Genomic DNA, 16,329 nt, shown 5'->3' with positions numbered 1-16,329 from the left:
GTAAGTGACACACTTCCTTAACTTCGGTTATTTCGCGATCCCCAATTCTGTTGTTAAGTTTCTTGCTGCTCTCATTTCTGCCACTTCTCATTACTTTCGTGTTTCTTCATTTTACTCCTAATCCACTTTCTGTACTGATTACGACGCCGATGTGGCCGAGCGGTTGTAGGCGCTTCAGTCCGGATCCGCGCTGCTACTACGGTCGCAGGTTCGAATCCTGCCTGGGCCACGGATGTGTGTGATGTCCTTAGGGTAGTTAGGTTTAAGTAGTTCTAAGTTCTCGGGGACTGATGACCTTAGAAGTCCCATAGTGCTCAAAGCCATTTCAAAGCAAATGTTAACAGGTGTGAAAATTACCGAAATATCGGTTTAATAAGTCACAGCTGCGAAATACTAACACGAATTCTTTACAGACGAATGGAAAAACTGGTAGAAGCCGTCCTCGGGAAAGATCAGTTTGGATTCCGTAGAAATGGTGGAACATCTGAGGCAAAAGCGAACCTACGTTTCTAGCATTTGTTGACTTGGAGAAAGTTGTTGACAATGTTGACTGGAGTACTCTCTTTCATATTCCGAAGGTGGCAGGTGTCAAATACAGGGAGTGAAAGGATATTTACTATTTGTACAGAAACCAGATGGCAGTTATAAGAGCCGAGAGCCACGAAAGGGAAGCTGTGGTTGAGAAGGGAGCGAGACAGGTTGTAGCCTATCTCTGATGATATTCAACATGTATATTGAGCAAGCAGGAAACAAAATAAAAATGTGGAGTACGAATTAAAATCCGTGGAGAAGAAATAAAAGCTTTGAGGTTTGCCGACGACATTATAATCCTGCCAGAGACAGCAAAGGACCTGGAAGGGGAGTTAAACGAAATGGACAGTTTCAATTTTGTCATATGATGACATGATGGAGACCGTGGTTGCTGTTTGAAGACAAATGTTGATGGTGTTAGGACAGCAAAAAAAATGGCTCCGAGCACTATGCGACTTAACTTCTGAGGTCATCAGTCGCCTAGAACTTAGAACTAATTAAACCTAACAAACCTAAGGACATCACACACATCCATGCCCGAGGCAGGATTCGAACCTGCGACCGTAGCAGTCGCTCGGTTCCAGACTGTAGCGCCTAGAACCGTGGGCCCACTCCGGCCGGCGTTAGGACAGCAAATAGCCACAAATTTACTTTCAGTTCCTTTATTCAAAGGATACCGTTACCGGTTTCGAATCGTTGTGATTCATCCTCAGACGGTTTACACGCTTTCTGGACAGTGTCTTGAAAGGAGGATACAGGATGAACATCAACAACAAAACGAGAATAATGGAATGTAGTCAAATTAAATCAGGTGATGCTGAGGGAATTAGATTAAGAAATCAGGCATTTAAAGTAGTAAATGAGTTTTGCTATTTGGGGAGCAAAATAAATGATGATGGTCGAAGTAGAAAGAATATAAAATGTAGACTGGCAATGGCAAGGAAAGCGTTTCTGAAGAAGAGAAATTCCTTAACATCGAGTATAGCTTTTAGTGTCAGGAAGTCTTTTCTGAAAGTATTTGTATGGAGTGAAACATCGACGATAAGTAGTTTAGACAAGAATAGAATAGAAGCTTTCTAAATGTGATTCTACAGAAGAATGCTGAAGATTAAATGGGTAGATCACGTAACTAATGAGGAGGTATTTAATAGAATTGAGGAGAAGAAAAATTTGTGGCACCACTTGACTAGTTGAAGGGATTGGTTGGTAGGACATATTCTGAGGCATCAAGGGCTCATCTATTTAGTATTGGAGGGCAGCGCGGAGGATAAAATCGTAGAGGGACACCAAGGTATTAATACACTAAACAGTTTCAGAAGTTACTCGGAGATGAAGAAGCTTGCCCAGGTAGAGTAGTATAGAGAGCTGCATCAAACCAGTTACTATTCAGAAGACCCAACAACAACAACAACAACAACAACAACAACAACGACAACCCATGGTTTCTCCGCAATTTCCTTCCTTTTATCTATGTTTTTCTTCCCAACTTCTGTGATTACCCTTTTTAGATATATCCATTCTACTTCAACTGAACTGCTTTCTACGCTACTCGTTATCGGCACAATCTGTAGCCCCAAGAACTTCAAGCTTATCTCTTCATTCCTTGTGCGTTCTTACTACGCATTGTTTCTTCTGACTAACCGCTCAAATTCAGTTGAGCCTACTCTTCATCGTTGTTGACCTGTAATCTGAGTCTGTATCTGCTTTTGGGTACACCTTAAAATTAGTGTCTGATTCATGAATCTCTGCCTCCCTCTGGCTTAATCTAACTGGAATCTTCTCTTACCTCCGGGCTTTTCCCAAATATATGTTTTCATCTTGTGATTCTTGAACTCGGTATTTGTTATTAGCAGATGAAATTGTGCAACTCAATTACACTTTCTGCTCCATCATTTGCACTACCAATCCCTTATTCTCCCATGACACTTTTTTCTACTCCTTTCCCTACAAGCTCTATAGTTTCATTTCCCTTTACGTAGTGAGTTACCCGTCCAGTATCATCATATACTCTCTCTATCTCTTCGTCGCCGTGAAATGGCCCGTAGTCGGTTCCAGGGAATCATGCTGGCGGCCCGAGATGTATCGCTCACCGCCCGTTGGCGAACGCGCTGCCCTGAAGCTTACAAGGAGAGGCCATGACGTTGGGATCACTGACCTACTTCAAACTTACGGCTGTAAGACGACATTGTGGTCAAGCGGTTAGCGTTTATGTTTTGTAAGCGAGTCGTGGACGGGGCGACGTTGCAAATCCTGCCTTCATTTACTTTTTTATATTCATTTTTTTATGTCACTGGTCACATTATTTAGTTTATATGACTTTTGACAGTTAACATAACAGTAAAAAAAATGTTCATTCTTAGGAAGTTATAGTGAATTTCATATGTTATTTGACTGGTTAGTATTTATAATTACATTTGCAAAGACGAGGTACCTTCTTGGAAAGAACATGTCAAATCTCGATAAATAATGATGCGAATGACGTTATTCGCAATCAGTAATTCAGTAATTCACAATGTACCAGACCGCAAGTGTAACGTATAATTACTCGTCGGATGTGCTCTCGACATCACCGGTTGCAGGATGGTATTCATTATACAGACAAGCAAGACATAAATTGTAACTTCATGCAAATATACGTGTTTTTTAAAATTTATATTAACTCTCAATTGCCGTGCAGATCAAATGACCAATGAGGAAAAAACATAGATTAATAATTAAGTTCAAGTGGGAGTCGAACCCTGGCTTCATTCAAGTTCGTTTCACGAAGCTCGAATGCTAATTAGTTGCCCACCATGATCTTGACCGTCCGGCACCTACGCACAGATATACAAGCCACATAACAGACGTGTAAAAGTTCCCTTAAGGTTTGCTTGGAATTGCCAAAGTGGTGCACTTTACTACGTGCACATTACGTTCTTTTAATGGTCTACTAGAGGGGTACAAAGTTTAAAGTAAATCTATGATCCCAACGTCGTGGCCTCCCCTTGTTAGAGGAGGAAAACACGGAACTGTGGAAACAGTTATGGACAAGTGAAGGTGGTGGACTGCAGGGCTTCGTCGAAGCTGGGTTTACAGCAGTCTCTAAGTGGTGTTGTGCTGAATTATGGCTCAAAAATTGTGGTGGACTGCAGTGGAAACCGAGCAATGTCGTTACGTGTCATTAAGTCGCTGTCTACGGGCTTACACGGAGAGGCGGCGCTAGGCGTGGAGGAAATTCCTCGTTGCAGAGGGTGAGTTGGTTTTTATAACCGTACTACGGGCGGCATGTTTCTGGCTCGCTAAGGTGGAATACGATCAATGCTTAGCGCCTTCAGTTGCTGTTACATTATGAATGCGTTGTGGGTTGTTGGAAAGTTGGAAAGTTATTCTATGTGGTCGAACAGAATAGTGCTTTGCATAGCCATGATATGGGTGAGCATTTGGCAGACTGTAGAACTTTGACCATTGGCTGTGCTTTAATTATTTAGTGTGTTTCTCGCTGCTCTTAAAAGCTCAGAGCTTTATTAGCCTTATGTGAATTGGGTGTGGCAATGTGATGGTTACTTTTCAAAAAAATTGGCGTTCTATTTTGATTTGTGTCCTGAAGTTCCTTTTAAATCTTTTGTATGATTTACATTTTACTGCGCTATCTTAAGCGGGTCAAGTTTAACGAAACACACTCTCGTTTGATAACCTTAAATTCGCAACCATTCGCTCATTAACTTCTCACAGCAACGGTTCACTGATTCCTGGTTACTGGGCGGCTGTTGATAGATCGTATTGCCCTTTTGAAGTAAAGAATCTGCTGCGTAATTTCTCGCCCCTATTAACTTTCGCTCTGTATACTTTACTGAAAATTGAAATTTGAATTTTCTAATTTATGAAATTATTTTCATAATTACAATTATTGTCACTGTGTTGTACAATTCGGAGCACGGGGTGAGTCGTGGACTTCTGAAATCATTACATTTGTTGTTACATGTAACCTCGTTTTCTTGTTTTCGAAGTTTCCTCTAGCAATCTGGAATCAGTGGTGTTCATTGTACGAGAGGCAACTGCGTTGGCAGGATGTGAGTCCTGGAGTGGTGTTGCGCCGGTTTGTAACAGCCTTTGTCATTAACAATGTATTTTGCTTACCGCTATTTCTTTCATATAAAAATTGTAATAAAGTGTTGAGAATTTAAAATTGTAGCCTCTGAGTAATGTTCCTACGCACTCTTGTGTCTGAACGTAATTTGCCCTTTCTCTTGTGTTCACGATTATTCTTGGGCTGATATAATATTTCTTTAAATTTAATCACAAATTAATGTATAAGTAGATAGATATACTGAGGTGACAAATTGATGAGATACCTCCTAATATCGAGACGGACCTCCTTTTCCCCGAGGTGGTGCAGCAATTCGACGTGACATGGACTCAACTAATCGTTCGATGTCCCCTGTAGAAATACTGAGCCATGCTGCCTCTATAGCCGACCATAACTGGAAAAATGTGGCCGGTGCAGAATTTTGTGCGCGAATTGACCTTTCGGTTGTGTCCCATAAATGGTAGATGGGATTCATGTTGGGCGATATGGGTGGCCAAATCGTCAGCCTGAATTGTCCAAAATGTTATTCAAACAAATCGCAAACAAATGCGGCACGGCTACATCGTGCATTATCATCCATAAAATATAATATCCATCAGTAGCTGCTAATTGGTTCCAAGTAGCTAAACCTAATCATTTCCAGTCAATGATAGATTCAGTAGAACAAGAGAACCCAGTTCGTTTCATGTGAACAAAGCTCTCACTATTATGGAGCCACCAACAGCTTCCACAGTACCTTGTTGATGACTTGGGCCCATGGCTCCATGAGGTATGTGCCACATTCGATTGCTATCATCAGCTCTTACCGAATGAAATCTGGACTCATCTGACCAGCACGTGGTTTTCCAGGTGCCTAGTGTCCAACCGACCTGGTCGCAAGCCCAGGAGAGGCGCTGCAGGCGATGTGCTATCAGTGAAGGCACTCTCTTCTGTCGTCTACTGTCATACCCTATTAATGGCATGTTCCACCCAGTGAAGGCACTCTCTTCTGTCGTCTACTGCCATACCCTATTAATGGCATGTTCCACCCGAGTGTCCTAACGGATAAGTTCGTCGTACGTCCCACGTCGATTTCTGCGGGTATTTCAAGCAGTGTTGCTTGTCTGTTAGCACTGGCAGCTCTAGGCAAAACGGTGCTGCTCTCGGTAGTTCGGTGAAGGCTGTCCGCCAGAGCTTTGTCTGTGGTAAAAAGTAATGCCTGAAATTTGGTATTTCCGGCACAGTCTTGACACTGCTGATCCTGGAACTGTGAATTCCCTACCGATATCCAGAGTAGGATTTCCTATGCGTCTAGCTCCAAATACCATCCAGCATTCAAGGCCTGGTACTTCCCGTCGTTCGGCCATAATCACGTCGGAAATATTTTCACACGAATCAATTCAGTAAAAAGGACAGCTCCGCCAATTCCTTGTCCTTTTACACCGTGTTCAAGCGATACTACCACCGTATGTATATGTGCACATCGCTACGCCACGCCTTTTGTTATCTCAGCGTAGATACAGCTTGGTCTCAATGGAAATTTCGCATTTTCATGTTGTGTCTTGTAATGAACGAGAAGAATGGTTCGCGTATCAGAGTGAAAGTCGATAGTGCCTTGTGAGATAAACCCCAGACTTCGTAAGCGCGTGTACTGTGTAAAGATCGTTTGTTACAGAGAATGCGAGATGGAGGCTGCATCGAGACCTGTCAAGGGAATCGATCACCTTAAGAAAGCAAGTCTGGCTTAGAAGCTACAGATCCGCGGGTCTGCGTTTGAATGAAGTGCTGTGGAGTTAGCGCAGAAGTTGAAGCGCCTGTTACATCGGCCATTAAAGGTATAGGTGGATACGCTGGGTGAGGTGAGTACTGTCTGTACCTCTTGCATTAAATTGTGATGTGATGCGTAAGAGAAAGTTGAAGTTTCTGAACCGTTAGGAACATCGCTCTCGCAAATGTTAAGATATATTAGCAAAGCCTGTTTGGGAGGATGATAGATCTACTATCTGTGTTGAAAGAGGTTTGCAGATGCCAGCAGATATACACACTTTTCAACAGCGGGTTGGCCTTCTAAGTTGGTTAGGAGATATGAGTTCTGAAACACCGCAGGACGATCAGTTTATTTGTATTCAGGCGGGTGGTGGTCAGACAGAGTTTGGTCTAGTGGGTATAACGTCGCCAAATACTTTATTATCTGTTTTGAGTGAATATAAATCTGTGTTGCTGATAGTGGTTAAGCTACAATTACATTTTAAGATTAACTGTTTCATTGGAGGAACAGGCCATAGTGCTAGACCTGTCAGTGTTGTTTACGTTGCAACTTATTTTTCCGCTCGCGAAGGTCTTTTGCATAACTTAGTAGAGAAAGCTACACGGGATAAAATGTCACTGCGTGCATTTCGCGGGTTAGATCTCAAAGGGAGAGTAGGGATAAGGTTGGCCAACAAGGATTGCTTTAGAGTACAAGGAATGCCTGATAATACGAACCTGTGTGATGAAAGTACTCACATTTGTGGGAGAAGTATGTGGTACCCGTTATTTTAGAAGGGATGTGACCACAGCGTCGCATTTGCTTAGTACTTCCTGATAAGCCGATTTCCTTTGCAGAGATGCTTGCAGTTATTTCCAAAGATGAGAATATTATATTTGCGGATAGTGAACAGGTCATTGTAGTGGGTAGACAACAGGTCACAAGTGAAGTTTGGGTGCCCTCTCAAATAAGTCAGGGGCTCTGGCAGAAAATGTTGTGCTTCCGGTGTCACCAGCCAGGTCATCTGGTTGGGGATTGCGAACAGCTTCGTGAGTTTGTGGCGCTAAGGCGCGGTGACGCGTATACGGAGGAGATTAATGAACGTCCTGTTGACAACGAGGTCATTAGAGACGGAGTACTAGGGCGGGCTACGGAAGGAAATCAGCCGAGCCCTTTCGAAGGAACCATCCCGGCATTTGCCTAAGTGTATTTGAACCGTCATCCTCTCGAACAGCAATTCTAGGAGGTTATTAGACCCTCAGTATCAACTTATGCCTCAGCCATTTTTCTGCTGGTTAAGGCTGGGTATCGTCCGAGTGTTGATTACAGGTCTCTTAATCAGGAAGTTGTACTTGAGTCGACCCCCACACCAGATTTACATCATAGCTTTTCTTGGTTCTTTGGCGCTAAGTTTTTTACAGTCATTGATTTAAACCAGGCCTATTACCAGATCCCGATATCGAGGGATTGGCCAGTGTCATCGTCTTTTGCTGTCGATTGTGACGAGAAGAAACCTATCGCTTAACTTTTCACAGTAAGTAAATCTCTGTTTTACCTTCTCAAAAGTAACGAATCATACTCCCGTTATAGCATTTTATGCTGCTGTTCATATTACCTATACGCCTCCGATGATAAGTACTTGTCTTTCCATTTCATTTTACTGACCCCCACTATACCTAGATAGCCTCAGCATTTCTCATTTCAGATTTTCTAGTGTTCTTACCACGTTCAAATTTCTGCACTACCCTGACTTGCAGAATGTTACACCTTCATTGGCTATTCATTATTTTTTCTCACGTTCACGTCTTGCTTGGCAGTCCCCTCCCAGATATCCGAATGGGGGAGTACTTCACAATCTTTTGTCAATGGAGAGATCATCATGACCGTGTTTCAGTTACAGGTCACATGACCTATGAATAAAAGTTATGTGTCTTTAACTCAGTGGCTTCCATTGCCTTCTGCATCCTCATGGTGTTGATCACAGCAGATTTTTCCGCCTTTTAGAAGCAGTTCCCCACCGCAACGGCAAGAGAGAACTCTGATTTTCTGTTCGCTGCTCTATCCTCTTTCTTAAGCCCGTTAGCACACCTAGGGTGACTTCTTATGCAGGAGGCCTTCGGGCGCGATTCCAGACGACTTTTTTTTCGAACCCGGGACCGGGGACGTTTTGATCCACAAAGGGATGAATAATTGTGCACTTTCTAGCTAACGGTGGACTTACGAGTGTGGCTTCAACCATTAGAGAACACTGAAGACTTCCAGAACCAGCTCGAGGCATCGACGTCCGCTAAGCATGGCAAACAATGACCATAAACCGTTGATGTTTGAAGGGGGAAGATCTAACTGTACAGGACACATGTTTACCATCATACACTCCATTCAGCTGCAGTTCCTACAACAAGAGAATGAATCGTAAACTACTCCACCTACAAGGTAATCAGAATTCTTCTTCATTGCTCACATATGGAACGTGACAAGAACGCTTCCGGACAGTCTGTGTTCGTCTCTGAGCGGTCGCGTGGTTGCAGACTGAAGTGCCTAGAACCTCTCGGATACGGTAGATACTAGAATTGTTTTCCTAGATAAGCTCGTGATGGTCGTAGGAACATGTAGCTTTATTTGCATTATGACGTATTTTAAACAGACCTGAAGATGGTTGCTGACCGAAATCAAAAGTACATGCAGATGAATCTACATCTACATCTACGTGATTACTCTGCTTTTCACAATAAAGTGTCTGGCAGAGGGTTCAGTGATCGCCTTCAAGCTGTCTCTCTACTGTTCCACTCTCGAACGGCACGCGGGAAAAACGAGCACTTTCTGTTCAAGCCCTGATTTCTCTTATTTTATCGTGATGATCATTTCTCTCTATGTAGGTGGGTGCTAACAGAATGTTTTCGCAATCGGAGAAGAAAACTGGTGATTGAAATTTCATGAGAAGATCCCGCCTTTGTTTTAATGATTCCCGCTCCAATTCACGTATCGTGTGTTTGACACTATCTCCCCTATTTAGCGATAATACAAAACGAGCTGCCCTTCTTTGTACTTTTTCGATGTCTTCCGTCAGTCTCATTTGATGCGAATCCCACACCGCACAGCAATACTCTAGAATAGGGCATACAAGCGTTGTGTAAGCTGTCTCTTTAGTAGGCCTGTTGCATCTTCTAAGTGTTCCGCCAATGAATCGCTGTCTTTGGTTTGCTCTATCCAGAATATTATCTATGTGATCGTTCCAATGTAGGTTATTTGTAACCTTAACTCTGTAAATCCGAGGCGCGGGACAGGAACTGGAATTAATGGTATTGCCTCCTTATGATGGTGATTGAGAATCGAGGTCACCAGGAGATATTTTGGCAGAGATGGATTCCGAGGATTCATGACAGGAACTACGTTGATCCTAACGCCATCGTAATACCAATGGTATCTCCTCCGATGAGGTTTAAAGAATGTTAGGAGTCATGAAAATAACTGTAAGCCTTTCTAATCGCCAACAAGGGCAGCTATGTCTTTTTCGATCTTGCTTTCCTCAACACGAAGTCACCCTGCGTGAATAAGTGAGTCTGCAATAGGAAGGAAGGAATATAGGTTGAGGTTCTACATCTACATCTACATCCGTACTCCGCAAGCCACCTGACGGTGTGTGGCGGAGGGTACCCTGAGTACCTCTATCGGTTCTCCCTTCTATTCCAGTCTCGTATTGTACGTGGAAAGAAGGATTGTCGGTATGCTTCTGTGTGGGCTCTAATCTCTCTGATTTTATCCTCATGGTCTCTTCGCGAGATATACGTAGGAGGGAGCAATATACTGCTTGACTCTTCGGTGAAGGTATGTTCTCGAAACTTCAACAAAAGCCCGTACCGAGCTACTGAGCGTCTCTCCTGCAGAGTCTTCCACTGGAGTTTATTTATCATCTCCGTAACGCTTTCGCAATTACTAAATGATCCTGTAACGAAGCGCGCTGCTCTCCGTTGGATCTTCTCTATCTCTTCTATCAACCCTACCTGGTGCGGATCCCACACTGCTGAGCAGTATTCAAGCATTGGGCGAACAAGCGTACTGTAACCTACTTCCTTTGTTGTCGGATTGCATTTCCTTAGGATTCTTCCAATGAATCTCAGTCTGGCATCTGCTTTACCGACGATCAACTTTATATGATCATTCCATTTTAAATCACTCCTAATGCGTACTCCCAGATAATTTATGGAATTAACTGCTTCCAGTTGCTGACCTGCTATTTTGTAGCTAAATGATAAGGGACCTATCTTTCTATGTATTCGCATCACATTACACTTCGCTACATTGAGATTCAATTGCCATTCCGTGCACCATGCGTCAATTCGCTGCAGATCCTCCTGCATTTCAGTACAATTTTCCATTGTTGCAACCTCTCGATACACCACAGCATCATCTGCAAAAAGCCTCAGTGAACTTCCGATGTCATCCACCAGGTCATTTATGTATATTGTGAATAGCAACGGTCCTATGACACTCCCCTGCGGCACACCTGAAATCACTCTTACTTCGGAAGACTTCTCTCCATTGAGAATGACGTGCTGCGTTCTGTTATCTAGGAACTCCTCAATCCAATCACACAATTGATCTGATAGTCCGTATGCTCTTACTTTGTTCATTAAACGACTATGGGGAACTGTGTCAAACGCCTTGCGGAAGTCAAGAAACACGGCATCTACCTGTGAACCCGTGTCTAAGGCCCTCTGAGTCTCGTGGACGAATAGCGCGAGCTGGGTTTCACACGATCGTCTTTTTCGAAACCCATGCTGATTCCTACAGAGTAGATTTCTAGTCTCCAGAAAAGACATTATACTCGAACATAATACGTGTTCCAAAATTCTACAACTGATCGACGTTAGAGATATAGGTCTATAGTTCTGCACATCTGTTCGACGTCCCTTCTTGAGAACGGGGATGACCTGTGCCCTTTTCCAATCCTTTGGAACGCTTCGCTCTTCTAGAGACCTACGGTACACCGCTGCAAGAAGGGGGGCAAGTTCCTTCGCGTACTCTGTGTAAAATCGAACTGGTATCCCATCAGGACCAGCGGCCTTTCCTCTTTTGAGCGATTTTAATTGTTTCTCTATCCCTCTGTCGTCTACTTCGATATCTACCATTTTGTCAACTGTGCGACAATCTAGAGAAGGAAGCACAGTGCAGTCTTCCTCTGTGAAACAGCTTTGGAAGAAGACATTTAGTAATTCGGCCTTTAGTCTGTCATCCTCTGTTTCAGTACCATTTTGGTCACAGAGTGTCTGGACATTTTGTTTTGATCCACCTACCGCTTTGACATAGGACCAAAATTTCTTAGGATTTTCTGCCAAGTCAGTACATAGAACGTTACTTTCGAATTCATTGAAAGCCTCTCGCATAGCCCTCCTCACACTACATTTCGCTTCGCGTAATTTTTGTTTGTCTGCAAGGCTTTGGCTATGTTTATGTTTGCTGTGAAGTTCCCTTTGCTTCCGCAGCAGTTTTCTAACTCGGTTGTTGTACCACGGTGGCTCTTTTCCATCTCTTACGATCTTGCTTGGCACATACTCATCTAACGCATATTGTACCATGGTTTTGAACTTTGTCCACTGATCCTCAACACTATCTGCACTTGAGACAAAACTTTTGTGTTGAGCCGTCAGGTACTCTGTAATCTGCTTTTTGTCACTTTTGCTAAACAGAAAAATCTTCCTACCTTTTTTAATATTTCTATTTACGGCTGAAATCATCGACGCAGTAACCGCTTTATGATCGCTGATTCCCTGTTCTGCATTAACTGATTCAAATAGTTCGGGTCTGTTTGTCACCAGAAGGTCTAATATATTATCGCCACGAGTCGGTTTTCTGTTTAACTGCTCAAGGTAGTTTTCAGATAAAGCACTTAAAAATATTTCACTGGATTCTTTGTCCCTGCCACCCGTTATGAACGTTTGAGTCTCCCAGTCTATATCCGGCAAATTAAAATCTCCACCCAGAACTATAACATGGTGGGGAAATCTACTCGAAATATTTTCCAAATTATTCTTCAGGTGCTGAGCCACAACAGCTGCTGAGCCCGGGGGCCTATAGAGACATCCAATTACCATGTCTGAGCCTGCTTTAACCGTGACCTTCACCCAAATCATTTCACAATTCGAATCTCCGTCAATTTCCTTCGATACTATTGCACTTCTTATCGCTATAAACACGCCTCCCCCTTCACTGTCCAGCCTATCTCTGCGGTATACATTCCAATCAGAGTTTAGGATTTCATTACTGTTTACGTCTGGTTTCAGCCAACTTTCTGTTCCTAGTACTATATGGGCGTTGTGACCGTTTATTAATGAGAGCAGTTCTGGGACCTTTCTATAGACGCTTCTGCAGTTTACTATTAGCACATTAATATTGTTATTCCTTGTTGCATTTCGACAATAGAGAGACAATTATAGACGGGGAATCAACAAAACGGGAGAAGGAGAAAGGACGTTACTGTAGCAATATCAGAAAAAATACTGCCTTATTCGCTTTTTGTCATTTATGGAAAAGACGGATAACCTCGATGGGGAGACACTAATTTTAACTAAGTGCGGCCTAGAATTTTGGTCCATTGCCTTATCCATTCCAACGTGCAGATTGGTGCTACGTTAGAATTGTGTAGTGACCATATGTTTGCTTAAAATCATAATCAACTGAAGAGTTTCTCTGTTTGAGAAGAACATATACAGGTCTTTGCCACAACTAAGGCAAAAGCGGTCAGAATTTCTTGGTTAACTGATATTTATTCTCTTATATTTGGGATCACGCTATGTTTATAAGGTTGCCGTTTTAAATGAACAACGTATCCCAAGAATTTCATTCATAGATGTCCGTAATGATCACACTTTAGTATAAAATTACCACACAGAATATTTTAAATGATTTGATGATGCACTAAACTGAACCTGGCGATTGTGAATTTGGGTTAGCGCGTAAGATCTCAGTGTTTTCCCGTAAGTTGAATAAAAACAACAGATACACGTAACAGAGACTTTAGGCATCAATAAGATACGCTTTTTTACAATTACACATACGAGTACATTATATCACTCCCCTCTACATGCTGCAAACTATTTTCACCACACTCGTTGTATTACTTTTTTGTTGGCGTTTGCATTATACAAATGATATTCTCATCAATTAGGCAGAAACAAATTATATGGAACCATTTTAACAATTGTTAAGCATTCAATTCGCTTTAACTACAGACATATCTATATATATTATGTTCTTTATATTATTTAAGAAAAAGCATTAAGAACTGTATACCATTAGATTGTAACAATGAAATATCTTTGTTGTTAGATTTAGGAGCATCCGAGCAATCTTACATTTCAAGATGGTGGGTTACTCTGTACTGTTAATAAAATCTCCACCATTTACGACAGTTTGCCAACTCAAGCGTAACTTTTCGATTCCGTGACTGTATAATACATGATTCTGACGGGAAGACCTCATTGTCCTACGCGCGGAGCGCGTTTTTATCATGAAAGGAAGTTTCTTGAAGGTTCTTCGGTAGATACTAGAAACTGTGAAATTCTGAATAAGGTGGGTGCTGAATTACCTCCCAACCCAACTCTTGTACAGTGATTTTTGTTAATCTAGCAGAATGGGGGCGGAGCAGTGTCACATCTGACACACTTCCTCGTCGTTGTTCTTGGTTGGCGTCAGGAAGATGTCTCAGTTATTGATAACAAATGTCAGCAGTGATGGTTAAACCTCGGAGAAGCAATTCGTAGTACACCACACCGTCACTGTTCCACCAGATGCCTAACATTATCTTTTGTGAATGTGCGCAGGTCTTTTTACAGAAGTTGCTGCTTGTTTGGGCTCAACCGTTCCTTTATTTCCCTTAAGGTATCATAAAGACAGCAGTTCTCGTCAGCAGTAACGATACGAGGTAGGAATGGTAAGTGTTGCTCACGAGTCAGTTGATGACGATCAAACACAGACTCACATTTCGCCACGCACAGATTTTTGTGAGTTTGGCTTAGAGCATGCGGTACCCACACACACGATTTTTTAACCTTCCCCACTGGATGAAAACATCGCACGATAGCGGAATGGTCACAGTTCATCACATCTGCCAGTCCTCGAGTAAAATGACGTTGTTTCTTTGCAAACGATGTTCATCAAACCCCGAAGGTCTTCCTGACCGTCCAGAGTCACTTACGTCAAAAGGTTCCTCCTTAAAATGAAAAAACCATTTTCTTGCAGCGCTCTGTCCAAAGGCGTTACCCCCCTACACGTCCAAACGCTTCCGTTTTCCTCCGCTTATGTCACCCATTTGTTGACCTCAAACACCAGAATATGTTGAAAATGTTCCGATTTCCTCCATTTCATACCTCATTTTCTTGCGTCCACAACTCCACTCACTATCTCCAGATGTCAAAATGACAATACGTACATTCAAATAGCAACAATGAACTACAAAGAAAAATGACAATCGGTAAATCAACCCATAGCAACCGTAATGCCGACATGTTATACAAAAACGCTAAGAACATGCGCACCAAGCTAAGAATAACGTGCGATCGAAACCGACATTCACTAATAAAGGGTCAAAAAGATCGTGGGCTCATATATAGACTTGACCAATCTGTTTATCTCACTACGGAAGTTTTTTAATCCAAGCTGCTCAACGACCTTGTACAAGTCCTTCAATTGGACGCCACTTTTACTACTTAAGTGTCCCTACCTGCCCCATTAACCCAACCGGGGCAAGAGAACCTGCAGGACATTACGGTACCTGAACATCGTGTCGTTCATCATCGTTGGAGGTCTGTACAGTAATCTTCTTACCTTCCATCCTTCTTCTGCAGTCATCTCCACACACTTTACATCACCGATTGCACACTATGATAAAAACGGTTTCTAGATATGTGCACCCTTAGTTGCAGACTTGGGAAGTCATAGTACGTATCGATTTCTACCCTGGCTCGACTTCACTCACGCAATCAGTTTGTGAGGATATTGCTAATTATGGGGGATAATTGATTTCTTGGTCTTCTTTCTTTTCTTCTGGTCCATTTTGCACTGTACCTCTATCATAGATGGTCTAGAATATATTTTTTTTCTTTGTTGTGAAATGTTAGTGTGTTTCACTTTATTGACATTGCTACAGGAGACTCTTGAGTATGCGGAAGTGTCACTACATGTTTCATTTCCTTTCCACTACTTATGGGTAACGGCGCTGTGTACAACAAAATACAATATGTAGTACTATTGAATGAACTGTGTTGCGGGACCGATATCGGTAGCAGGAAAATTCATGCCAGCTCTTGTGTCTAGGAATCCCGCATATTCGGTTCGCTAGGCAAACAATCAGTTTTTTATAACAAGACAAATACAAACACTTAACTTGGTAAACGTGTCGCAATCAAAGGCCGACATACAGAATAATCAGTCTTCTTCAGAATATACAAACACAAGTCTGTGGTACGTAGGGAAGTTCTGATGATAGAGGTTATGATGCATCAGCTAATGAACTGGTTAACGTTGAAGCTGCTATCGAAGTGGGCTGCCACCATTTTTTTTTTTTTTTTTGAGTAGGTAGAAATACAGCTTCACCAGTGGCGCACGGTCTTTCTGTCTTGGTGTATACTAAAACTGTTGCATTCGACAATGAAGTCACTCCAAAGACCTCACTCGAGTACACGGCGAAGGAATGGCGGTGGGACTTTAGGTCCCCTACCACCCTCCAACAGTGGAAGTACAGGTTTCAGGCAAAAGGTACCATAACTACTAACTGTATTACGTATCAACATTGGTGGTTTACGATGTTCGACAAGCATTAAGCGGTCAAGCCAACACAAACGATTTATGAATAGCCGTAACAGGACTGTCGTTACTCATTGTCAGAATCGGAGTCTTTAAGGATGGTGAGAGGAACCGTGTGTCAGTGCCCATGCCAGGGAGTTGTGGTGCCAATGTATTGTATGACAGAGACCATGTCAAGTAGGGCTCACACTTTGGTATAGCGACA

Source organism: Schistocerca gregaria, chromosome 1, assembly GCF_023897955.1.
Source record: "Schistocerca gregaria isolate iqSchGreg1 chromosome 1, iqSchGreg1.2, whole genome shotgun sequence".
NCBI classification, from domain to species: domain Eukaryota; kingdom Metazoa; phylum Arthropoda; class Insecta; order Orthoptera; family Acrididae; genus Schistocerca; species Schistocerca gregaria.
This window is presented reverse-complemented; position numbering follows the sequence as displayed.